Raw genomic sequence first — 26,275 nt, 5'->3', positions numbered from 1 at the left:
TTTCAATGAAGCCAAAGTTGTAATATTACATAATCCATTATTACATTTGTCATCAAATTGAGCTCAAATAGGTTGGTACAATACCAAAAACTCTAGAGTTGTTGGAATCTCATTTAGGATATAATAAATTTATGTTTAATGATGCATCTTCAGTTGATGGGAAATTTTACCAGAAAATGAATTGCAAGAGAAAAGGAATTTTGTAGGAAAAATGCAAAAACCATAAGTTGATCTCTTATAGGAGTATGATCTTCCCGAAGGTTTATTTCCATAGGATGCTACAAATTATGGATTTGATGAAGAGACATGAAAATTCACTATTTTTATTCCAGCTATATGTGAAGTATGGTTTAAAGATTCTTCTATAATAAGATGTGCAACAGTAGTGACAGGTTTCCTGAAGAAAGGGAAACTTACAAAAAATGTCCAGCTCTAAATTTTATGAATGCAATCAATTCTTTTTGTGTTGGGATATAGCTTCTCTTAATTATGTTGCTTCATTGTGTATGTGTTTTGGAGTGATGCTTTGTTGTATTGTGTATGATATAATTATGTGTTTTGCAATGGTTATGTGTAAGGCTTCTAATGCTATCGACCCCTCATAACACTTCTTTTTTTTCTCTTGTTGACTGCATATTAAAGGTTCAGTTCTATTTTTTATTAATGTGATCAACTTTATTGTTTTGGGATATAGCCTCTCTTATTATGCTACCTAATTGTGTATGAGTTGGGAAAAGTTACATATCTACTCATTTCAATTGTATAACTTTATATTGATTATAGGTAGTCATAGGCAAATTGTGAGTTGTGATTACAAATGTAAATGTGTATGTCTTCACTATCTATAGATTAGGATTATAAATCTGAGTTCACAGGTTCTTTATACATTCAAAAAACTACAAATTCGCTCCTTTTTATTTTAGAACATTGTAAGTTTAAATGAGCATGCCATGGATATAAATTATAGAAAACTAATAATCATGTGTCAAAAGTTGTAAGTCACAAGGTATTTGCAACACTAGCAGAATTGGACTGAGAAGTCACAACATAGTCCATTGAATACAAATATTAAAATATATTTTACACTTTTGTAGTAATTTCTCATTATGTTTGTTCATTATTTATATAGGGTCGATGGATTTGACAACTTCTTCAATGTGTCGATGTGGTGCTGGACCAGTAGCAATGAAAATGTCGCGTACAGAGAAAAATCCTAGGTGTAAGTTTTTGTGTTGTCCAAATAAAAGAAATGGCTGCAATTTCTTTGAGTGGGTCAAAGATGACTCATCTACATCAACCACATCAAAATCTACAGAAGAAAAAAGGAAAGATTGCAAGTTGTGCATTATGCGAGAGACATCTGCTAGGGAGATTGGTTCCATGGCAAAAGCCGAAATCACATTTCAATGTAAACTTAATTCTATTCTAGTTTTTTTAAACACACAATTGGTGATGGTGATTGTAATTTTACTAATAAAATGACCATTTTGTTGTAAAGAACTTATGATCATGGAGACTAAATCTTTTACGAACTTATGAAATGAGCAAATTTTACTAATTTGACGACTATATTATTGTGTATAACATTTTAATGTTTATATCTATTCATTTAAAAAATGTTAAAAAAAAAATTTTACCGAACTTATGAAATGAGTAAATTTTACTAATTTGACAAGTATATTATTGTGTATTCATTTAATAAATGTTAACAAAAATAAATTTACCGAACTTATGAAATGAGCAAATTTTACTAATCTGACGAGTATATTATTGTGTATAACATTTTTATGTTTATATCTATTCATTTAAAAAATGTTAAATTTTTTTTTTACCGAACTTATGAAATGAGTAAATTTTACTAATTTGACAAGTATATTATTGTGTATTCATTCAATAAATGTTAACAAAAGTAAATTTACAGAACTTAAGAAATGAGCAAATTTCACTAATTTGACAAGTATATTATTGTGTATAACATTTTTATGTTTATATCTATTCAATTTTTAAAATGTTGAAAAAAAAATTTCTTATTAATTTCATTAAATAAAATAGAATTTTAAATTTTTTTAATCTTTACAATAAATTGAAATAATTAACCGAATATAATAATATAGTAAAATAAATAAAATATATTAAAATATAACCTTAACTGTATTCCAATTTCAATTTTGTACAAACAAACAAAAGAATAACATATTCCCAATCTAAATACCATGCCAACCAAACAAGAATGAGATTAGTCTTTTCCATTCCCATTCTCTATTTCTATTCCTATTGCAACCAAAACGGGCCCTTTTAATGAAGGGAGAGGTGACGGGATTAAAACTCTACGAGTTCCGAAAACCATTTTTGGACGGAGAAGTCAAATTTTGATTGAATCCAATGCAGGGCTCCAAATTTTATAACGCAGAGCAAAGAAGGGCTCCAAAATGTTTAGGTAGTTGTAGCCTTTCGATCATATGGAACTTATGGAAACAGCTCAAACACTACCTATTGCAATTTCTAGTAAGTAGAGCACAAGAGTTTGTTTCAGGCAGTTTCCACCACATGTGAGGGGTGGCTTTCAGAAGAGAATCTGAGAGGGTGGGTTCATGCATTCTTAGTGAAGAGCATTGGGCGAAGTAGAGAGGAGAAAGAGAAGAAAGGTGATTGAATCGACTGAACCCTATATAAATTTGCAAGTGAATATATGAGGCCAAGGTTGCAAGGAGAAAGAGAGGGTTCATCAAGTTTAGAGTCAGCTCATATAGAGAGGATGGCTTGATGAATTTTCTCTCCTTTCTTCTCTGCTTCCTGCCCTTTTCCGTAGTTTTCTTGATTTCTATGGTTTTATTTACCTTATTTTCCTATTTGTCCGTTAAAACTATTCATAGATTTTTAAAGACAGTTCTTTTCTCTTCCTTTTCTTCTTTTGTTTCTCTGTTTCCTCGAGCTTTAGCCCTTTTAATCGTATTGCTTCACCTTTCCAAGCAGATACTCATCGATGGCATCCACCATGAGCAGAACTATATAACCTTTTTTCTTCAGCTTCTGCACAAGGGGCGAATTCTCATCAGTTCTCCTGCTCTCACCGGTAACATTAAGCCTAGTTATTGCCTTCTGAAAGGATTTTATTTTGTTTCGAAGATTGTGTTCGCTTTTGTTTGAAAATAAAATAAAATTTAAATTCAAGTAACATAAGGATGAATAATATGACCGTAGATTAATATCGACCTTGCTTCCCGTGTGTATGGTTTTTGAATATCCTCGCCGCATCTGCCTATTTTTTTGTCTTGTAGTTTCGGATTTGTCTTTCCCTTTATGGAAGTGGAGGCAGATGTTTGGTGCGTTGTTTTGGACGGAAGTTTTTGAAGTTTTGGAGAAGAGAGAACGCTCTTTTGAGTAGTGGTTGTAAGCATTTTCTGGATTTTGGAGTGATGATAGAGAATTTCGTTTGCTCTCTTTTGTTCATCATTTACGCACGCTTCCGTATTTTTGTTGATTATTTGTTATCAAATCATATATTTCTGTTTCTGTATATCAGAAATCTGGATTATTTTCCAGTTATGAAAATATTATTTTTGGTTTGTGAAAGACGTGAGATCTGAACGATTGCTTTTTTCTCCCTTTCCAAAGACACAATTTTTTCTAGTTTCCTTTCTATTAATGTAGGTCATTGATCTGTTGGATCTGAATCAAGGGGAAGAGGAGAGTTTGCATCATATTTGGCGTCAGATTTGTTAGAAAATGGATTCATGAGAGCACTAGCCCTTGTGCTACACCTATTTTACTTTGATATAAGGAGGCAAATAGAGACTGTGTGGACTCTAGGAGTTCTCAGTGAGAGCATAGTGGAAGTACTAGGGTCCTTTTTTTTGAATGGATGACTTTTTAGATTGTTCAGTGGGTGTTTAAAATTCATTTACTACTAAATTTTAAATTTGATAAAGTGATGAATGGAAGACAACATTTAAGGTCAGAATAGGTGTTATCAATGGTTGGTGATATCTTTTGGATTGTGGAATGCCTCTATCATTTAGAAGGCATCTATCTAACCATCAGAAATGAATATCTTATCAAGTAGGGTTAAATTTTTCTAAGCTCTCCTTGGCGAAGATTGAATTTCTAATTGTTGGATAGATGGTGATTTCATTTTTATACAGCACGAACCAAGTATTTAGATCCTTCATTTGAAAGTTTATTATAATCTATTTCGATGATTTATTGAATTTTGGTAAAGACATAGAAGACCATTTGGAACACCTTCAAATTGTTTTTTAATACTCTTACAAGGGAGAGGTTATTCATAAATCATGAAAAAAAAAAGTGAGTTTTCCTGGAAATTTTATTTCAGCAGGAGTATGCATTGATCTTAAAAAGGTCAAAGCCTTACTTGAATGGCCTACCCTCTAAGCAGTAAAGAAACAAATAATTTTTGAATGGCCTACACTAAGCATTATAGAAATAGAGAATATTCATGGATCAGTATACTTCTATAAGAGATTTATCAGAAAATTTAGTGAAATAAGTGCTCCCTTTGCCAGTTGTACAAAAGGAAGTTTTTTTAGCTAACAAGAGTTTTGAGTAGTTTGAAAGGATAGCAGGCTTCAATTTTTTTTCTTCCATGTATTGTGGTTATTTTAGTAGTTAAAAGGAGTGTCCACAGTCAAGAGGGCAAGCCAATTGCCTACTTTAATGAGAAACTAAGTGTTGCCAAAACGAAGTATGATATTTACTATAAATAATCATATACTATGGTTTAACCTTTGAAAAAAATGGAGACATTATTGTTGTATACAGAATTGATCTTGTTAATTAACTGATAATCGAACAAACACTGAAACATATAAATAGCATGTCAAGTAAGTCTGCATCTTGCAGAATTATCCATTTTTTGCTCAGCATTTGAATGATAAAACTAATGTAGTAGTGGATACTGCATATTGTGGACGCCACCTACACATCTCAATGATCATTGAGATTGTTGGATCTTTCTTGAAGATTATTTATTAGTAAGTGGATTTTTATTTAGAGGACTCAACTTTGTTTTCCCACATGGTTTAAGTAGGAAAGCTGATTTGAGAATTGCACTCAAATAATGCTGTTTTTGTTGGAAGTTTTTATTTTTATTTGGATAAGAGAGCGCTGCTCTGAGTTGGGATTGTAAGTTTTTTCTGGCTTTTGAAGTGATGATACAAAATTAGCTTTGCTCTCTCTAATACATTTTTATATGCATGAATCCACATTATTGTTGATTGCTTGCCTTCAAATCATGTATCAGTTAAGAAAAGATTGTTTGTGGTTTGTGAAAGACCTATCATCTGTTTGTGGTTTGTGAAAGACCTATCATCTGACTGAGTTTTTCTTTCCATAGATGATTAAATATGTTTGATCTGAGTCGAGGGGAAGAAGAGAATTTATGCATGCTTTCGCTGGATCAATGAAAATATCAAACAAATAAACGAGGACAAAATACTTCTCAAATTTTAAACCTAACTGTTGTTAATATATTTAAATTGATTTAGCACGGTGATAATGCATTGTTTGATTACTTTACATAATATATCATATGTATGCTTAAATTTTTATTATGATTTAAATTTATTTTTGTGATATTAGATCACTTGTTATGTTTCCACTAAGTTTTTATGTATAAATAGAGGAACATAAGCAGTCAAGAAATAAGACCATTCAATTAGATAGAGAAAAATGGTGGATTCATTTTGAAGGACTGTTGTTGAACACATTACTTTGTGCATGTTGTGTTTTTCAGATAAAAAATGGCCGTAGAAAAGAAAGGAGATTTTGAGTTAAGTGAACTTAATATTGAATGGCTTACTCTTAAAATTGGCTCATGCATAAAGGATGGATCAAGCAAGCATATACATGACATACATAAGATCAAGGATACAAAAAAGAGAGGGAAGAGCTCATCAAGTTGGTCTGCACATAAAATTGGCTCATGCAGAGAGGAAAACTCAAACAAGAGAGTAAGAGGTAGGGGAAAGTCATTTGCCACAGAGAAGAAAGGAGATCCTGGGTCAAGTGGACTTTATATCAATTGGCATATCCTTAAAATTGGCTCATGCAGTGAGGATGAATCAAACAAGCATATATATGGCATGCATGGTTTCAAGGATGCAGAGAAGAAAGGCGAGAGTTCATCAAGTTGGCCTACTCATAAAAAATCGATTCTTGTAGAAGGGATGTGTGACACAAGAGAGTAAAAGACAGGGGGAACTTGTTTTTCATAGGTCGCATAGCATATATCATCTTGAACATTCTGACATTTCAAGGTTCATGCATGGTGTGAAGAGGACAAGAATCAGCTGGAATAGCATTCTCAGTGAAGAGAAAGAAGGGCATACTAGTAAACAGCCTTATACCAAGTGGGAGATGATGACTCAGACTCAAGCGAAGATACAAATGACAAGGGTAAAGCAAGAGCTGCAGAGAAGAAAGGTAATTCTGGACAATTTGATTAAGCAAGCATATATATGACAGATTTGAGGCCAAGGCTGCAAAGGAGAAAGTGAAAGTTCATCAAGTTTAGAATTAGCTCATGTAGAGAGGATGCCTTGATGAACTTTGTCCTTTCTTTTCTGCTTCCTGTTCTCTGTCCATAGATTTCTTGATTTCCATGGTTTTATGATTATCTATCTACCTTATTTTCCAACATGTCCCTTATAACTTAGATTCTCAAATACCTCTCTTTCCTCTTCCTTTTTCTTCTTTTATTCCCCCGTTTCGTTGAGCTTGAGCCCTTTTTCTATGGCATTCACCACAAACAGAAATCTATAACCTTTTTCTTTAGCCTCTGCAGAGAGGGTGAATTCTCTAAAGTTCTCTTTATCTCTCACCAATAATATAAAGTCTAATTATGGTTTTGAGAAAGGATTCCATTTGGTTAATTTGGAGATTGTATTCTTTGGTGTTTGAAAATAAAATAAAATTTAAATTCAAATAACATTAGGATGAATAATGTGACTGTAGATTAAAATCAGCCCTACTCGTCTGCTTGGTTTGTGAATTTCCTTGCTGCGTCAACCTATTTTTGGCTTGTAACTGTCCATTGTTTCGGATTTCTCTTTCCCTTTTGTGGGAGTGGAGGCAAATGTTTGGTGGGGTTGTTTTGAAAGTTTTGGTGCAATGATGGAGAATTACGTTTGCTCTCTCCTATTCATTATTTATGCAAGATTCCATATTATTGTTGATTGCTTGTTATCAAACCATGTGTCTTTTTCTGCACGGACTATGTTCCAGTTATGAAAATGTTATTTCTGGTTTGTGAAAGACTTAACACTCGAATGTTTTTTTTTTTTTTAAAGTAAAATTTTCTTGGAAACGGGATTTCAGTAGGAGTATGCATTGATCTTGAAAGGGTTAAAGCCATACTTTAATGGCCTACCCTCTTAAGTATTATAAAAATAAACAATATTTGAATGGCCCACACTTTAAGCATTATGGAAATGAATAATTTTTATAGATCAGCAAACTTCTGTAAGACATTTGTTAGATAAATTATTGGAATAAGTGCTCCCTTGACCAATCTTAGTAGTGGTGGATGCTTTAAGTTGTGGACGCCACCTACACATCCCAATGATCAATGAGATTGTGGGATTAAACAAAATGAAAGAACTCCTTTTTTAAAGATCATTTATTAAAATATTAGTAAGTGGATTTTCATTTAGAGGACTTAACTTTGTATTCCCACATGGTTTAAGTGAGGAAAGCTGATTTGAGAATTACACTCAAATGATTTGGTTTTTGTTGGAAGTTTTTTATTTTATTTTTGTTTGGAGAAGAGAGCACTGCTCTGAGTTGGAATTGTAATTTTTTTTTTCTTATGAAGTGATGATACAAAATTATCTTTGCTCTCTCCAGTACATTTTTATGTGTATGTTTCCACATTATTTAAATTGACAATTGCCATAGTTTTGATTTGGTTACGGTGATTGTGCATTGTTTGAACTACTTTAGATAATATATCATATGTATGCTTGAATTTTTATTTTGATTTAATTTTCTTTTTGAGATATTATATCAGTTATGTTTCCACTAAGTTTTTATGTATATATAGAGGAACATAAGGAGTCAACAAAAAACAAGACCATTCAATTGGATAGAGAAAAAATGGTGGATTCATTTCAAAGGACTGTTGTTGAATGCATTACTTTGTGCATGTTGTGTTTTTCAGATCAAAAAATGGCTGTAGAGAAGAAATGAGATCTTGAGTTAAGGAAACACTAGATCCGTCAGCTTACTCTTCAAATTGGCTCAGGCATAAAGGATCAATCAGGCAAGCATATATATGGCACACATAAGACCAAGGATGTAAAGAAGGAAGGGAAGAGCTCATCAAGTTGGTCTGCACATAAAATTGGCTCATGCAGAGAGGAAGTCTCAAACAAGAGAGTGAATGGCAGGGGAAAATCATTTGCTGCAGAGAATAAAGGTGATCCTGGATCAAGTGGACTTTATAACAATTGGCATATCCTTAAAACTGGCTCATACAGAGAGGATGAATCAAGCAAGCATATATATTGCATGCATGATTTCAAGGATGCAGGGAAGAAAGGTGAGTGTTCATCAAGTTGGTCTACTCATAAAATCAGCTCTTGTAGAGAGGATGTGTCACACAAGAGAGTAAAAGGCAGGGGGAACTTTTTTTTTCATAAGTCGCGTAGCATATGACGGCTTGAGCATAATATTTTGCAGAGTTCCTTATAATGCAATTTTTACTTAAATAGAGCACAAGGGTTTGGTTGAGACACCTCACACTTTAGAGAGATATGAGGACTTCCATGAGAGAGGATGGTTTCCAGAAGAGAACCTCACATTTCCAGGTTCATGCGTAGTATGAAGAGGAAGAGAATCAGCTGGAACAACATTCTCAGTGAAGAGAAAGAAGGGCATACTAGTAAGCAGCCTTGAAGTGGCCTGTATTTGGTACTGGGTGATGGTGAGAGGATGGCTCAGGTTCAAGAAAAGATGCAACTGACAAGGGTAAAGCAAGAGCTGCAGAGAATAAAGGTTATTCTGAACAATTTGATTAAGAAAGCATATATATGACATATATCAGGTCAAGGTTGTGAAGGAGAAAGGGAAAGTTCATCAATTTTAGAATTAGCTTATGTAGAGAGGATGGCTTGATGAACTCTCTCCTTTCTTTTCAGCTTCCTGCTCTCTATCCATAGATTTCTTGACTTCCATGGTTTTATGATTATCTTACCTTATTTTCCAATATGTCACATATAACTTCAATTCTCAAAGACAGCTCTTTCCTCTTTCTTTTTCTTCTTTTGTTTCTTTGTTTCGTTGAGCCTGAGCCCTTTTAATCATATTCCTTCGCCTTTCCAAGCTCATAATCATCGATTTTATCCTCCATGAACAGAATTTTATAACCTTTTTTCTTCAGCCTCTGCAAAAGGGTAAATTTTTAAAGTTCTCTTATCTCTCACCAATAATATTTAGTCTAATTATTGCTTTGTGGAAGGACTCCATTTGGTTTCGGAGATTGTATTCTTTGTTTGAAAATAAAATAAAATTTAAATTCAAGTAACATGAGGATGAATAATGTGACCGTAGATTAAAATCAGCCTTACTCGTCTGCTTGGTTTGTAAACTTCCTTGCTGTGTCTGCCTGTTTTTGACTCGCAACTGTCCATTTTGGATGGATTTAGTTTTGGAATTTTCTTTCCCTTCTGTGGGAGTGGAGGCAGATATTTGGTGGTTTTGTTTTGAAAGTTTTGGTGTAATGATAGAGAATTACGTTTGCTCTCTCCTATTCATTATTTATGCAAGATTCCATATTATTGTTGATTGCTTGTTATCAAATCATGTCTTTTTCTGCATGGACTATGTGCGAATTATGAAAATGTTATTTTTGGTTTATAAAAGATGTGACACCTGAATAATTGTTTTTTTCGTTTCCAAATACACGATTATTTCTGGTTTCCTTTTTATGAATGTAAATCATTGATCTGTTTGATCTGAATCAAGGGGAAGAGAGGAGTTTGCGTCAGTTTTGGCATCAGATTTGTTAGAAAAGGGATTCATGCATGAGAGGACGAGCCCTTGCACCTTACCCATTTTACTTTGATCTAAAAAGGAGGCAAATGAAGACTGTATGGACTCTAGGAGTTCTCAAAAAGAACATAGTGGAAGTGTTAGGGTCCTTTTTCTAGATTGGTTAACATGTTAAATTGTTTAGCGGGTGCCAGTAAGTTTACAAGACTGATTTGAGGAATGACTAGTAAAATTTAAATCCTATCAGAGGATGATTAGAAGACACCAAGGCGAGGATAGCACTTAATCAATGGTTGGTGATATTGTTTCTGTTGCTTAATGACCCTATCATTTTAGGAGACTGTCTAGCCATCAGAAATAAATATTTTGCCAAGGAGGGATTTATTCTTTCTAAACTCTCCTTGGTAAAGATTGGATTCCTTATGGTTGGATAGACCCATCATTTTTATACACCACAAACCAAGTATTTAGATCCTACATTAGAAATTTTATTCTAATCTACTATTTGATGATATTCTGAATTTTATTAAAAGAATGGAAGAACATCTGGAACACCTTCAAATTGTTTTTAGCAAACTTAGAAGTGAGAGGTTATCCATAAATCATCAAAAAGTAAGTTTACTTGGAAACGAGATTTCAGTGAAGTATGTGTTGATCTTAAAAAGGTTAAAGCCATACTTCAATTGCATTACCCTCTAAGCATTATAAAAATTAAGAATATTTGAATGGCCTACAATTTTAAGCATTATAGTGAGGAATAATTTTTATAGATCAGTAAACTTCTTCAAGACGCTTTTTAGAAAATTTAGTGGAATAAGTGCTCCCTTGATCAATTTTACTGAAGGAAAGTCTCTCTTCTAAAAAAAAAAACAATTAAGTAGCTAACAGGAGTTTTGAGCAGCTTTAAAGGAAGGTGATTAAAGGCAACAGGCCCCTATACTTGACTTATCAGACTTAAAGAACTTGTTTTGTGTATTTTGATTCTTTTGTAGTAGCCAAAGGAGTGTCCTCAGTCAAGAGAGCAAGCCAGTTGCTTATTCTAGTGAGAAACTAAACGATGCCAAGAAAATTTATGATAGTTACGATAAATAATTATATGCTATTGTTCAAGCTTAATCTTGTTGGCTGATAATCAAGCATGAAACATATTATTTGTCATAAGCATGCTACACGGGTCTCCGTCTTACAGAATTAAACATTTTTTTTCAGCATTTGAGTGATAAAACTAATGTAGTAGCCGATGCTTTTACCTGAAGAGGCCACCTACTCATTCCAATGATGATTGAGATTGTTGGATTTAAGGAAATGAAAGAATTCCTGCTGCTAAGAATAAGTTTTTGAAGATTACTTATTAGCTAGTGGATTTTTATTTAGAGGACTTTGTACTCCAAACTAAGAGAGTAAAGCCAATTTAAGAAATGCATTCGGATGATTTGAGGAGCTCTTTGGAAGAGACAAAACTTATACTGATATTTAGATCGCTGTCATAGGGGCTAAAATTTATAAGATTTATTAGGTCAAATGGGTGGGTTTGCGGGTTTCCAACAACACTTGAATCATTAAGAAGATCTCATGAAGTTTACAGGATTAGACTATTCATATCCTTGTTACTGTTATAACTTATTACAGAGATTTGTGCTCAGATGCGAAGTAATTCTCAGCAAACCTGTGTAACATGGAATGATCCTCGGCTTCTGGGTATGCCTGAATGAGGACCAGTCTCCGGATTACGGGCTGGCTTCCCTTGAATCACCTAACACTAATGATTTTGGAAGGGAAAGGGCTAAAGAATGCTTAAAATGAAAAGCTAACTACCAAGAGGTGATTCACCAACATTCAAATCTGAGACTGATAACTTACACTCACAATCTGACCCAAAAATTTGTACTTCTCACAACTTCATTTGATACAAATAGCACATAAGCATTTCATACAAAGGTATTACAGCTTGTATGAAGGCTATGTTTTCACGACTCCAGACTAAATGGGAAAAAAAAAAACAATGTATGTTTTCCTAATCATTATAGTTTACAAAGATGAAAAAGTAAAGGATTGGAGACACAATCACAGTAACTTTATCATAAAGCATCCATATACCATAATGAACAAGGATGTAAAGAAGGAAAAACTTGTAGTTTTACTGAATCAGGAAGGAGAATTTTTATATCAACTCAGCCAATGAGTTACAATCATAACCGCTTTTTGCGTGCAAAGGGGAGAAGAAAGAACTAAAAAAAACAAGGTCTCTGGTAGCCTTTTATGGAGAGAATGCTTCAAATAGAGTCCTAGATTGATTCCTTGTGAAGTTCCTGCCACCTTCCCTGATGTGTGTTTGTAGGTGAGGCTAAAATGGGAAACATCCCTTCCCTAAATCAGGAGCGCTGACTGCTGAAATCAGGACTTAACTCTGACATGGAAACCTTCCTCACTTTGAATTTAAATTCTGACATATCGTCAAAAATCTGCATGATAACTTTTTAAAATTGATCCTATTTTGCTGAAATAATACTTCACTGATTGCAAATAACTCTGGAATTCAAAATGCAAACTCATGGGAAGTGGAGGCCACATCCCTCAAACAACTATCTTCATCTGAAATAATCATAATAGTAGTATTGAAAACTCAGAAGAACAATCAGAGCTCTCAGAAAAGCATCAAAATTACTGAAAAATAGTTTTATCCTCTTTGCCCTTTCATGAAATATGTCCCTTTTGCCATTTGGAATCTCAACCGTCCTTTGATGGCAATATTTTATGCATTGAAACCAGTGTATTGATATTTGAAATTTCTTGTCTGTATCATGATATTCACCATTTGAAGGTATTGTTGTCACTATGGACCATTCTCTACAATTGTACCATCACTGTTGCCTGGATACATGGTATCACTACTGCTTTTCAGGACAATCTCCATGCTACTATTCTTGCAACTTAACCTTGTTCTTTGGACAATGCTAAACATGGAAATACCTTATTTGTAATGACCTTATTTTTGGATCTATTGTTACTTGTTCATCACTTTATAGTTCTTCATGATTGCTAGCTCTGTTATTGGCACTCATGATCCATTACCTTCCTTTAGCTGTAACTGTCATTGCAACTATAGTGTTCTTCACAACAACATTGTCCTTGCATTTTACTTGTGTCACCATTAATGATCTCCAAACCCAACTGATTTACAAGGAAAAATTTACCCTTTTAGAGTTCAAACTGTCCATTTAACCATTACTATCTATTGTCATCATACCTTGGTCCTACTCTTTGTTTGTGGATGAGCCTTTATGGTCTTGCTTCTCTACCACATTAATGTGCTTGTCACTTCTTGATACTGTCCTCAACATGACAGTGGCAAATATCCATAATAGTGACATGTTTGGAGAACAAATGATCCAATCTAGGGTCTTCTTGCAATTGTATTTGCATTAATTGGCACTGCCATGACACTTAAAATGATGTGATAATGGAAACCCCTGTTTCTGGCATAACATGACCATTTTGTTGATTGGATAGGCATATCAAATATTCTTCATGGTGATAATCTTGACCGCATTGCTTCTTCACTACTTGGACCATTATCATGCCTTCTCTAAACATCTTCAATCTTAACTGTGATCAGTGATTCTTGATATGGTTGCCCTTAGTGCTGCTTCTTATATCTTGTACACTTTCGCTGGAGATGAAATCCTTGAAGACTCTTGCAACCATTGCTTTAATTAACTGTGGCTATTTCAACAATGATGCTGCTTTTTTCCTTTTACTGACACTTATTCAAGACATGATACCAGCCTTTATGCCACTATTTTGATGGTCATTGTCTTTATGACAACTCCATGTGTCTTCATGACAGTCAGTGATCTCTGTTTTTTGTGACAACACTATCCACTTTGACTCTTCATCAATTGGACTGCTCATAATTATCATACTGTTGTCCTTTCACTCTTTTCACGTATTCATTGTTATTGTAACAGTGGTATACTTTTCGTCAAGACTGTATTCTTGAATAAGCAATATCTCTTCCTGTTATGAGATCATTGATTTTGACTCTTTCATATTGAGTCACTGTCATCTTTATCTCCAAGGTGACTATACTATCCTATTATTGCAAAGTCCATTAGAATTCATTTGCCATTGGATTGTCCTTTGACTGAAAAAATGACTTTTGACTGTTATCTTCCTGCAGTTGACTCTCACACGATTTATTTCTTTTTACAAGACAAGGATGAGGTGCTGGCTACCAATTTTTGTTGTTTGGTAAGTTATGCTTTGTTGATCTTGTTTGTAACATGACTATACGTTTGATTGCCACTCCATTTGTTGCCTACTTCATCTTTCCATCATATTGTCCTAGACTTCTAGGTCTGCAACCTATCATTTCAATGTCAATGAATGCTTAAGTATGCTATCATTATCTCTACACAGTCATGTCCATGCAGACTATGAAATGACCGTCTTTTCTTTCATGATGTAAATAACACCATGAGTGTTGCTTATGTAATTTCACATCCTTACTGCTGTAGATGCATGTAGTCGCTGTAACCGATGTTGTCCCTTTAATACCTCTGATTTGACCCATGCTTGAGGTCACTGCCTTTGCATGGGCTTTGAATTCCTTGTCTACAGTGATCTCATCTATCCCTCTATTCTATGCATGCACTTGACGCCAGCGACATCTAAAACCTAAATTAAAATGTAAAGCTTACCAAGGGGACACTTAGGTTTTTTTATTGTTCTGCTTGGTAACGCTTAACATTTTAGTTTAGGCTTTATCCAATACCCTCGACGCCTCTGTTATTCATAAGGTGATTACTGTGTTTTTAGCATGCACCATTTCCATGTTCCATACTGTCTTCATGGCTGCTACCCATTTATTATTTTTTGCTCTAAAAATATGACAATGTAACAATGACTTAAGGATAATCATTATTGCCTCAAGATTTATCAAGAATAGCCATTTAATTTCCATTAAAACTTGGAACAACCATGCTATATGTGATAGAAAATAACCCTCCGAAATAATGGAAATACTATCCTCACAACAATAATGGCCCCTGTTCTTTCATGTGATTTGGAGAGGGCTATTGTAGCTGTACAATGTTTCATTCTTCCTTTTTCTTTGCACTCATATCACCATTAATAACATCATTCATGTCCTCTATTGTAATGTTCCCATGTTTTAGCCTTCACGTTCTCCAATGTCTAAGTGGAGGATAAGAAAAATTAAAGTCATTCAATTAAAAATTAAAATGTGACGTTGTATTAATAGCTTCGAGGGTATGTATTAATTATTGGAAGGACGGAAGCCTCTCGTGATTTAATTAATTATTGCCAAGGAGGAATTTCTAAGGTAAGCATTAATTATTGGAAGGAGGAAGCTTCTAGCTCTTGCAATTAATTAATGTTTTAGTTCCTTCCGGAAGGATGAAGAAAAGGATAAATAGTGCTGAAAGTTTCATTGCTGATTATCGGATGATTATGACTTGCATTTGATAAGAGCTTGGATGTGTGAATCACACTCCCTTCTTTTGGCAATAGAGGACTTTCATTCTCTGTTGTAACATTCTAGACGTCATTCCTTTAGGGTTTGGCCTTTGGAATACATCTCTTTGTAATTGATTGCAGCATTTTCAACATTAATATAATTTCAGCCTTGGTTTAGCTTTTGGGCATTCCGGGGTGTTCATTACTGTGGTATCAGAGCTATAAGTCTTGCCATCCTGTGGAGATCTTCAACATTTATGTTTGAGCATGTGACAAGGGCTTTATAATTTTCGCAATACCAGAGCAAGACAAAGTAGGAGTTCGAACTCGCTTAACGAACGGGATAGTTCGTTTGTGTAGAGGGACATACAATCCAGTCATACAGACACAGAGGAGACATTCTTTGAACAAGACATCAACATGGGTGACCGAGATGATAGAAATACCAGTTCTGACCAAGAAAATGTAATATTCAGGTTATTGGGTACGTTAGAGGAGGGGCAACGAGTGCAACAGGAGCAAAATATGATGCAACAGGAGCAAAATAGGTGAATGGATATGATGCAACAAGAGCAGAATAGGCGAACGGATATGATGTTGCAGCTAATGGCTAGACAGATGGGCATCAATATTAATCCAGGTGATGCCAACAATGGAAACAACAATAATAGGGGTAATGATAATGGAGGCCCGGACAACATTAATGGTAATAATGGACATGACAACAATGGAAATTAGGCTGATAACTTTAGACATGTTGCACAACAAACTCGAACAACCAGCTCGAGACCTCTTCTACCCACCTTTCCACCTAGAGAACCAGTTCAACCGATTAATGAACCACAGATTGTAGAGTTACAAGATTAGTTTAGGAGGGATTGGGAGGCCAGTGGGCCGGAGTTTCAAGCGGATATCTCTCTCAGAGATTACTTGGACTTGAGGATGAGACACATGCCCAGATCAGGAGGACGAAGTCAAAACTTTGAGTTGAGAAAGAAAGTGGGGAAACTTTCTTTACCTTATTATGATGCTTTAGGGAAGATGACCGCATGAGCTTGGGTGCAAAAGATGGATACATACTTGCAGCTGAATCCTATGCCTGAAGAGGAGGCTATAAAGTATGCAGCTATTCACTTGGATGGACCAGCACATGAGTGGTGACACCATGGCATGGTAACCTTGGGACATAATCAGATCACATCTTATGAGGAGTTCACTGAGAAGCTCATAGAGAGATTTGATACTAGGGATCCTAAATTGTAGTTTAAGGAGCTGGCACAACTCAAGCAGTGGGGATCAGTTGAAACATATATCAGTGACTTTCAAAGGTTAGCTGTGTTGGTCATAGATATTTCAGAGAGGAGGTTAGTAGTGTTGTTTATGGATGGACTCTCAGAACCCTTGCGAGGATGGGTCAAGGGACATGACCCAGTTACGTTGCAGGAGGCCACTAAAAAGGCTTGTGACTTAGCACCTTCTTCATTTAGGAGCAGATTTCAGCACAAGGATTCTTATATGAAAAAGGACAAGGAGAAGGACAAAAAACCTTTTCACAAGGATGCTCAGCCCAAAAGAGATAAGTTGGATAATGACACCTTGAATGATTTAAGAAAGAAAAAGTTATGTTTTCATTGTAGAGAGCCTTGGGATTTATCTCATAAGTGTCCTCTCAAGGCTAAGGCAAATCAAATGGAGTATTTCTTAGCAGAAGAGTCACAGTCAGAGAGAGAGGATCAACACTCAAATTCAGATGAGGATAGCACTATAGAGGAGAGCAGCATTCCTGAGGATGAGAAGTCATTAGCACGATTAACGGGGGCTCAGAAGGCAATCACATTTAAGGTTAGAGGTACTATCCAAGGGTAAAAAGTGATCTCACTCATTGACACTGGGGCTACACATAATTTTATAGATTCACAATTTGTAGCCAAGAGAGGTCTACAGACTGAGGAGCACGCCGGATTTAGAGTTATGGTAGCTAATGGTGACAAACTATTATGCACTCAGAAGATATCTAATCTTCACATCAAGTTTGGAGATGGCTATGAGTTGGAAGATGAGTTCTATGTGGTAGACATGGGAGACTATGATATCATCCTTGGCATGGTATGGATGGCCTCGCTAGTAGAGTTCACACTTAACCTAGCAAAATTGGAGATGAAGTTTCAGCATGAGGGAAGAACTGTGGTACTTTGAGGACTTTCAGATGGGAGTTGCAGAGTAGTTTCCCTGAGGAGAATGCAAAAACTTTTTCGGCATAGTAACATAGAGTGGGCAGCAGAATGCTTCACTATGCCAACTTCACAAGAGCCATAGGTGAAGAGTTATCCACCAAAGATTCAGGAGATACTTGATAGGCACACTAAGGTATTTGGCAAGATTCCACATGGGGTTCCTCCTAATAGAGGGATAGAACATGTTATTGAGCTTGAAGAGGGAGCCAAACCAGTCATGATTACTCCCTATCGTCATCCTAAGAAACATAAGGATGAGATAGAGAAGACAATTAAAGAGTTGTTGGAAATAGGGCATATCAGGCCTAGTAAGAGTCCCTTTGCTTCAGTAGTAGTGTTGGTAAAGAAGAAAGATGGGACAATGCGCATGTGCATTGATTATAGGGCATTAAAACATGAAGACCATTAAGTATAGATATCCCATCCCATGAATAGATGAGCTAATTGATGAGTTACATGGTGCATGCTTTTTTACGAAGATTGATCTATGGTCAGGGTATCATCAGATCAGGATGAAGGAGGACATTGAGAAGACAGCTTTTCGGTGTCACTATGGCCACTTCGAGTTTTTGGTTATGCCATTTGGGCTAACCAATGCCCCTGTTACGTTCTAGAGCTGCATGAATCAGGTATTTAGGGAGCAGCTTAGGAGATTTGTTTTGATTTTTTTTGATGACATTTTAGTTTTTAGTAAGACTTGGGAGGAGCATTTACAACATCTTGAGATGGTGTTGTCTACTTTGGAAAAAGAATCATTGTACGCCAAGGAATCTAAGTGCGAGTTTGGGATGACTGAGCTACTATATCTTGGACATATTATCAGTGCAGAGGGAGTTCGGGTAGATCCTGAAAAGATTAGGGCTATTGTTGATTGGCCTACTCCAACAAATCTTACACAGCTTAAGGGATTCCTTGGTCTCTGTGGATTTTACAGGAGATTTGTTAAAAGATTTTCACAGCTCGCTACACCCTTGACAGACCTTACCAGGAAAGGGGCCTTCACATGGACAGAGGCAGCTCAGAGAAGCTTTGATCATTTCAAGAAGGTGATGTCATCATCTCCAGTACTAGCTCTACCAGATTTCACAAAGCCATTTGAGCTTCATTGTGATGCATCAGGAGATGGGATCGGAGCGGTCTTGATGCAGGAGAAGCATCACATTGTTTTTGAGAGTAGGAAGCTCTGTGGAGTGGAGAGAAGCTATTCCATATATGATTGGGAGATGTTGGCTATAATGCATGCATTGGCTAAGTTTAGGTCCTACCTAGTTGGGGGAAAGTTTGTTATCAAAACCAATCACAATAGCATCAAATACTTCATGAACCAACGTGATTTGAATGATAGACAACAGAAGTGGATCACAAAGTTGCAAGCTTATGACTTTGACATTGAGTTTGTCAAAGGTAAGAAGAATGTGGTTGCAGATGCCTTATCCGGGAGGCCTCATATTTGTGCTCTAGCTGAGATTACAAGAGTTTGGAGAAATAAGATCACAGAAGAATATGCGAGGGACACTTGGGCTTCTGGAATAATTGCAAGCACCATACATGATGATCACTATGTGGTGATCGATGGGTTGATAAAGTTTCAGGGCAAGATATATTTGATTCCTTCATCATAGTTTAAGGAAGTAATACTGAAGGCATTTCATGATGCACCTACAGTTGGACATCCAGGGGTCTTTAAGACCTACAGGCAGATCCGTGAACGGTTCACATGGAAAGGGCTCAAGGATGATGTTCAGAAGTATGTCAGGGAGTGTACAATTTGCCAACAGAATAAGAGAGAGCACACATATCCTGCAAGGTTGTTACAACCTTTGCCCATTCCAAATAGGAAATGGGAAAGTATTTCCATGGACTTTATCACCGGGTTACCACGAGTACAAGGGAAAGATTGCATCTATGTGATAATTGACCGATTGACGAAGTTTGCTCATTTCTTTGCTATTCCATCCACTTATACAGCAGCACAGGTGGCTGATCTTTTCTTTAGAGAGATATTCAGATTACATGGGCTACCTACTTTCATTGTTAGTGATAGGGATAGTAAATTCATGAGCACTTTTTGGCAAGAGCTGTTTAGGTTGTGTGGTACTGAACTTACACCTAGCACTAGTTATCATCCACAGAGAGATGGGCAGACAGAGATTGTGAATAAATGGGTGGAAGGATATCTGAGGAACTATGTGACTACACAGCAGAGGGCTTGGGTCAAATGGTTACATATAGGAGAGTACTGTTATAACACCACTTATCATATGTCCATTAAGATGACTCCATTCATGGCACTGTATGGTTATGAAGCACTTAGTTTCATGGATATGGTTTTGGGAGATAGTAGAGTGCCCAAAGCAAAAAACTTCTTGCAGGATAGTCAGGATATTTTGAGGGTGCTCAAGGGGAATATACAGCAAGCCCAAAATCAGCAAAAATTGTATGTTGACCAGCACCGGATAGAGCGTAGTTTTGAAGTTGGGGATATGGTTTACCTGAGGCTACAACCATATAGACAGTCATCACTCAAGAAAAGTGGAACAGAGAAGTTGAAGCCTAGGTTTTATGGCCCCTACAAAGTGATCCACAAGGTGGGTGAGGTTGCTTATGAGATAGAGCTTCCAGAGAATAGTCGGGTGCATAATGTGTTTCATGTGTCAAGGCTTAAGAAAGCCATCGGACAAAGAGTTGTGCCGTCAACAGAATTACCACCATTAGATGAGGAGGGAAAGCTTGTATTAATTCCTGAGGCTATTCTGGATACTAGGGAAAGGACTCTGCGAAGCAGGTTGAATAAAGAATATTTAGTCAAATGGAAATATCTGCCAGAGGAAGATGCTACTTGGAAGAGTGAGCAGGTGCTATAGCAAACAGGACTAAGATTGCTTGAGGGCAAGCAATTTCAAGGAGGGCGGACCTGTAATGTTCCCATGTTTTAGCCTTCATGTTCTCCAAAGTCTTAAGTGGAGGATAAGAAAAATTAAAGTCATTCAATTAAAAATTAAAAGGTGACTTTGTATTAATAGCTTCTAGGGTATGTATTAATTATTGGAAGGACGGAAGCCTCCCGTGATTTAATTAATTATTGCCAGGGAGGAATTTCTAGGGTATGCATTAATTATTGGAAGGAGGAAGCTTCTAGCTCTTGCAATTAATTAATGTTTTTAGTTCCTTCCAGAAGGATGAAGAAAAGGATAAATAGGGTTGAAAGTTTCATTGCTGATTATCGGATGATTATGATTTGCATTTTAGAAGAGCTTGGATGTGTGAATCACACTCCCTTCTTTTGGCAATAGGGGACGTTCATTCTCTGTTGTAACATTCTAGACGTCATTCCCTTAGGGTTTGGCCTTTGGAATACATCTCTTTGTAATTGATTGCAGCATTTTCAGCATTAATATAATTTCAGCCTTGGTTCAGCTTTTGGGCATTCCGGGGTGTCCATTACATCTATCTTTATCACTTTTTTCTTATTTGATCTGCTGCCCCGTCATTAGCCATCACTGAAACATCAAATTTGCTGCCCCAAAAATAGAAATGTCATTCTCTGATCATTAATCCATTAAAAATGTTGTTATCCACAAAAGATCCATAGTTCATTATTACAATAAAACCCTCTTTTGACACTAGAAGTCGCTACTCAAAATATCTGCACTCTCATGGTAGAACATGAAGCTAGGGTATTTTATTTTTAACAGAGCTATATTACATTGGTGCTGCACGGAAGATTCCATTTAAAAGCTTTTTCCCTCGCTCAAAAGATAATTTCTTGTCTATCCTCAAAGCCGGGTCTATTACAAGGAAATTTTATGATTTTTCACAAAACTTACCTTTTAGGAGCCATTTGCAAGAGGTGCAAATTAAAAAGACCTTTTTAAAATTTGAATTTTAAAAAAATTGGCCCCTTCTTTTAAAATTTTAAATCAGACTTAGAGATCATCAAGGGTATGGTGTTCACACTTAAAACACAAGATTTTGTTTTTTCAATAGAATTGATGATTTTTACAAACCTGGGACGTAGGTGAAATATTTTGGCTCAGAGGGGAAAATATATAACAGTTGCTTCTGCCTATTCTTTGGCTTTTAACTGTCCATTCTGGTTGGAGTCTAATTTTGGATTTTTCTTTCCCTTTTGTGGCAGTAGAGGCATATTTTGTTAGAAACAGGGAATTCTAAGAGGAGGCGGTGGGGGTGAATCAACATTCTACAAACTTCAGCTCAAAATTGGATATTAGGTGAAATATTTTGGCCTAGAGGGGAAAATATATAACAGTTGCTTCTGCCTATTCTTTGGCTTTTAACTGTCCATTCTTGTTGGAGTCTAATTTTGGATTTTTCTTTCCCTTTTGTGGCAGTGGAGGCATATTTTGTTAGAAACAGGGAATTGTAAGGGGGGGGGGTTGTGTTGTGGGGTGTGAATCACTACTCTACAAACTTTAGCCCAAAATTGGATATTATAATTGCCTTATAACTTGCATATGAAAGTAAACTAATTATACTGAATAGTAAACATAACCATGCAATAAGAGAACTCATAACACTATATTTTGTTAAATATGGAAACCTTGGCCAAGGGAAAACCTCAGTGGGCATGGTACCCACAAAATGATCCACTGATCAAAAGTATCTGGTTCAAGATATTGACTTTGTTAGAAGCCTATTACATGCATATAGTGTCTCAGTCCTTGTTAGAGGACTTAGGCCTTGTTAGATGCCTCAACCCTGTTAGGAGTTGTTATGCACAAATACAAAATGTATGCAAGAATAGCCCACTGCCCTAACATGCAATATACAATGTAATTCCTTGATACAAAAAGGTAGATACAAAAACCTCTTTGCTTGCTGTTGATATCTTCGATATCTGATACAACTCTTACTGTTCTTCACAAAACTCGCATAACTCGCATGCCTCTGATTATACATCAGAATTCACATTACATAAAGTTCGCATAGTCTTCCTTAAAAGAACGCTTAACTTCGCATTTACAAGCTTTCCTTTATACCTTTGCAGTTCCCAAAATACTGTCCAGTCGGCCTTCAAGCTTTCACACGCTTGGCAAAATATATTATTACAACTTGCTGCCTTAGGGTTAACATCTAGGATGTCGTCCGTAATTAAATAATTATTTTGTAGACAAAATGATTCCTTAATCCGTAATTGTCCATTTCCTGTCATGTTCAGTTTTGTCTATATACTGCCGCACTGGTAAAACTTTTGTATCTCCTTCTGTACTGACTGTACAGATTCACGCACTTGAACACGTCATCCTGACATCCTGTCCTGTCCGTACCTAACTGTGCACGTGCCAATAATGCCTCTGTCCACTGTGCATATCAAAACTGTATCTGCTCTGCCAGATAAACTAACTGATGCTTAGACAATTTTCTAAGTATGAATGCCATAACTTCATCTTCAAGGTTTGCCTTCTTCATACCGAAGATATGTTGCCATAAATGACAACATTCAATATCTACCTTTGCCAAATTGCCAACAATTATGATGTGGCTTTTGCTGCAAGTTTTAAATTCTATTTATTTTATTTGGTGAAGAGAGCGCTGCTCTGAGTTGTTTTCTGGCAGGGGAAAATACATAACTGTTACTTCTGCCTATTCTTTGGCTTGTATCTGTTCATTCTGGTTGGACTTGATTTTGGGTTTATCTTTCCCTTTTGTGGCAGTGTAGGCAGATTTATGATGTGGTTTTTGCTGGAAGTTTTTAATTTTGTTTATTTTTATCTGGAGAAGAGAGCGCTGCACAGAGTTGTTTTCTGGCTTATGGAGTGATGATGCAAAATTACTTTTGTTCTTTCTAATTCATTTTTTTATTCACGAGTCCACATTGTTGATCGCTTGTTTCCAAATCATGTCTGTTCCAGTTAGCAAAAGATTGTTTCTGATTTGTGAAAGACTTATCATCTGAAGGACAGTTCCTTCCACAGACACCCTAAAAATCTGGATTCCTCCTATTGACTTCTTGATCTGCTTGATCTGAGTGAAGAGGAAGAGGAGAATTCAAGCTTTCATTGGATCAGTAAAGCTCAAACAAAGGAATGAGGGTGAAATGCTCCCCTAATTCTTGTTAATATATTTAAATTGATGATTGCCATAGTTTTGATTTGGCTATGGTGATTATGCATTGTTTGAACTACTTTAGATAATATATTGTATGAATGCTTAAATTTTCATTATGATTTGAATTTATGTTTGCACTATTAGATCACTTTTTATGTTTCCACTGAGTTTTGTGTATATAGAGGAACACAGGAAGTATAAGAAAGAAGACCATTCAACTTAGAGGAAAAATGGTAGATTCATTTCAAGGACTATTGTTGAATGCTTTACTTTGTGCATGTTATGTTTTTCAGGTAAAAAAATGGCTGCGGAGAAGAGAGATGATTAAGTTTCAATCGGCTTACCCATAATATTGGCTCATGCATAGAGGTTGGATCAAACAAACTTATGACATCCATAAGATCAAGGATGCAAAGAAGAAAGGGGAGTGTTTCTCAAGCTGGGTTACACATAAAATTGGCTTATGCAAAGAGGATGGCTCAAACAAGCAAGTAAGAGGCAGGGTAAAATCATTTTCTGCAGAGAACAAAGGTGATCCTGGGCCAAGTGGACTTTATATCAATTGGTTTATTCTTAAAATGGCTCATGCAAAGGGGATGGATCAAGCAAGCATATTTATAACATGCATGATTTCAAGGATGCGAAGAAGAAAGGTGAGAGTTCATCAAATTGGTCTACACATGAAATTGGCTAATGCAGAGAGGATGGGTCAAACAAGAGAGTAAAAGGTAGGGGAGATTTTTTTTTCATAGGTGACATGACAATGACATCTTGAACATAATATTTTATAAAGTTCCTCTTGATACTTTGTTCCTAGTTCAACTCAGTTTGTAACTCATGACAAACTGTTATCTCTAGGTCCGTCCACTTTCACAATCTGTGGGACTAGAGCAATATGCAAGTGTGATTGGTGATGGAAAATTATGAAGAAACAAGTGAGTCGCCAAATAGTTTTGTTCTCTTTGATTCCACTAGAAGACTAAGGTACAAGAAGATGTTTAATGATAGTGTAGCTTCATTTACTCACAATGGTTTCTCAGAGCTGGAGATGGGGGCCTCTTGGTTTATAGATGTAAGTGAAATGGAACCCAAAAAGTGATCAATCCACTGACTATGTAGTCCCATTATCTTGGAGACACAAGTATACCAGAAAAATAGGATTTTGTTTTATACAAAAAAATATCATGAAGATGTGGTTGTGCTGCTCAAGTTTGATCTAAAGAAAAAGACTCATCCGGTATTTGTTATAATTGTGTTGATTTATGGATCTGCAGAGTAGATATTGGAAATGAGAAACTCACTTGACTCGGAGTGAAAAGATGTATGATGGATAAAATTAGCTTTCTTTTCCAAACAATTTAATGTAGAACTAAAAATCTGCTGGTTTCTCAAAATGGGTGTATGATCTAAATGGAGTTGGCAATATGAGATTTCTTTATGTCTAGGGTATGCAAAGTGTAATGCTAGACATTGAGAATTGTAATGTACAAGGGCGGAATAATAATTTTTTTGTAAGGGAAAGCCAATGAAACTACCGCCATATACACAGCTTTGATTTTCAACGAGCTTGACCTTGACAGGCAATGCAGCTCATGTTCAATTCAAAGGAAAAGACTTATTAGATATTTCGAATAATTGGACTTTGAAATGTTATTCGGCTAAACAATAATTTTATTGATTTAATTTATAAATCCGCAGAATAGAAATGGGAAATGCAAATGTTTCACTTGGATCAAAGAGTGAATATATGTGTGGTAAATATGATTAACTTTTTTCCCAAACCATGAAATGCAGAACCAAAAAATCCATTGGTTTTCTCAAATGGTTTGTATGATCTGAATGGACTTGGCAATATTGATTATCTACATATGTGGATGCAAGGTATAATGCTAGACTTAAAAAGGAATTGTAATGTACAAGTGCAGAAGGATAATGGTCTATAAAGGTGAGCCCAATGAAACTTCCACTGTATATATATGCTATGCTTTTTTATGAGCTTGATGAGTTTGGCAGACAGTGCAGCTCAAGTTTGGTTCAAGGAAAAGACATATAGGATATTTGTTATAATTGAAATTTGAAAATTATTATCTTCTCAGATAAAAGAGAGTTATTGTTTTGATTAATAGATTTGCACAACAAAAATGTAAAATGAGAAACTTTCACTTGATCGAAGTGTGAATAGATGTATGATGGATACAATTGTCTTTTTTCCAAGCAATTTAATACAGAACAAAAGTTATCTACTGAATTTCTAAAATTGAGAGTGATCTAGAGTTGACAATATAATGTTTCTTTATATTTGTGGGATGCTAGGTGTAATGCTATACCTAGAGAATTGTAATGTACAATGATAGTGATTTATAAACGTGAGCCAACCAAACTCCCATCATGTACGCATGCTTTGGTCTTTTTTGATGAGTTTCGCAGGAGATTCCAATATAAAGCTATTGTATCGCCCAAAAAATTCTTTACTGGAGTAATTTATG

The 26,275-nt window shown here is 35.7% G+C and overlaps 1 long non-coding RNA gene across 4 annotated transcripts; it reads left to right on the top strand.

Moving 5' to 3' along the window:
* Positions 1–2,359: 2,359 nt before the first annotated feature.
* LOC149534635 (uncharacterized) lies at positions 2,360–25,502 on the top strand. 4 transcript variants are annotated; one of them, XR_016358069.1, is made up of 4 exons: positions 2,360–2,645; positions 5,753–6,441; positions 24,083–24,517; positions 24,648–25,502. It is a non-coding gene; the product is annotated as an uncharacterized LOC149534635 (long non-coding RNA). The 4 variants fall into 4 exon arrangements; XR_016358068.1 differs by adding an exon at positions 2,974–3,073 and having other exon boundaries at positions 2,404–2,645; positions 24,083–25,039; XR_016358070.1 differs by lacking the exons at positions 24,083–24,517; positions 24,648–25,502 and adding exons at positions 2,974–3,073; positions 8,177–9,014 and having other exon boundaries at positions 2,404–2,645.
* Positions 25,503–26,275: the final 773 nt, after the last annotated feature.

Source organism: Cupressus sempervirens, chromosome 10, assembly GCF_028749045.1.
Source record: "Cupressus sempervirens isolate cs-2001-9-10 chromosome 10, ASM2874904v1, whole genome shotgun sequence".
In the NCBI taxonomy this organism is placed as follows: Eukaryota; Viridiplantae; Streptophyta; class Pinopsida; order Cupressales; family Cupressaceae; genus Cupressus; species Cupressus sempervirens.
The sequence above is the reverse complement of the archived record's forward strand: the minus strand, read 5'-3'. Positions and strand labels throughout refer to the sequence as shown.